Source organism: Prunus persica, chromosome G5, assembly GCF_000346465.2.
Source record: "Prunus persica cultivar Lovell chromosome G5, Prunus_persica_NCBIv2, whole genome shotgun sequence".
NCBI classification, from domain to species: Eukaryota; Viridiplantae; Streptophyta; class Magnoliopsida; order Rosales; family Rosaceae; genus Prunus; species Prunus persica.
In genome coordinates, this window is record NC_034013.1 from 9,530,283 (window position 1) to 9,531,762 (window position 1,480).

The window sequence follows — 1,480 nt, forward strand, 5'->3', positions numbered from 1 at the left end:
TGTCAAGTGGATCTACATGAAGAAATGTTTTTTAAAAAATAAAATAGTTTAACATTTAAAATATTTTTAAAAAAAGAGAGAAAATTTTCAAAACATACATTTTTTTTATTCAAATCCACTTGGCATGTTATTAATGGACATGTAGGCTCCACATACATGTCGTGTCAAATCCGTTAGGTTTTGTTGAAAAACCCTAAACCTTTTAAAAAATAGTTTAACATTTAAAATATTTTTTAAAAAAAATGTTAAAAAGAGAGAAAATTTTCAAAACATTATATATTTTTATTATATTCAAATCCACTTGGCATGTTATTATTGGACATATAGGCTCCACATACATGTCACGTCAAATCTGTTAGGTTATGTAGAAATTTTCATCAATTTAATAGAAATTTCAACAGAACATAACGAATTTGACGTGACATGTATATGGAGCCTACATGTCTAATAATAACATGCCAAGTAGATTTGAATGAAAAACAAATTATGTTTTGAAATTTTTATCTTTTTTGAATTAAATTTTTTCTAAAAGATTTTAAATGTTAAACTATTTTTAAAAATATAAAGGACCAATAATGTCAGAAAAAAATATAAAGGACCAAAGGTGATAATTTCGCAAACCTCAGGGACTATTTGTAATAAAACCCAAAATATTTAAAATATTATTTAATCCACTTGGCGTCCACGTCAGCAATCTAACAGAAAATTTTGACGGAACCTGATGGCGAGACCAAATTGATGTGTGAGGTGTAACATAATGGACCAATAATGTCAATAAAATAAAATAAAATAAAATAAAGTATCAAATGTTATAATTTGGCAAACCTCAGGGACCATTTGTGATAAAAACCCTAAATAAAAAAAAGGGCCCGAGGCACAACTCTTCTTCAACCATGCAATCAATTCCCAATCAAGCCATCAATATAATCAATTAGCAATATTCAAGACCCAGCAATCAATTCAATTCCCTTGAGTTGTGCTACTATGAAGTCAACCCAAATAAGATATAGATCATCACAAACCCCAGGCCCCTCCTTCTTCGGTGAAACCAATTGCAACACCACCGTCACGTTCACATCACCAGCATGGAGGGAGATAGTGGGAGTGTATGTAGAATTTTTAGTGTGAGAGGGAAATATTTGCTCAAGTTCCACCGGGAAGTGGTTGGCTTTCACCTCGCATGGCTTATCAAACTTATCTGGAAGCATAAGCTTAATGGTTATAGACCTCGACGAAGGCCTATGCATGTTTTTCTTTTGTATTGTGGAGAGAGAGAGAGAGAGAGAGAGAGAGAGAGAGAGAGAGAAGTGGATATCTTTCACTTCATATGGCTTACCTAACTTACCGAATCCTGACTTGTCTGAAAGCCTAAGCTTAATGGTCATTAATATCGATGTAGGACGATGCATTTTTTTAAAGAAGGGGTAGAAAAAGAGAGAGAAAGATAGAAAAAGAGAGAGAGAGAGAGAGAGAGAGAATC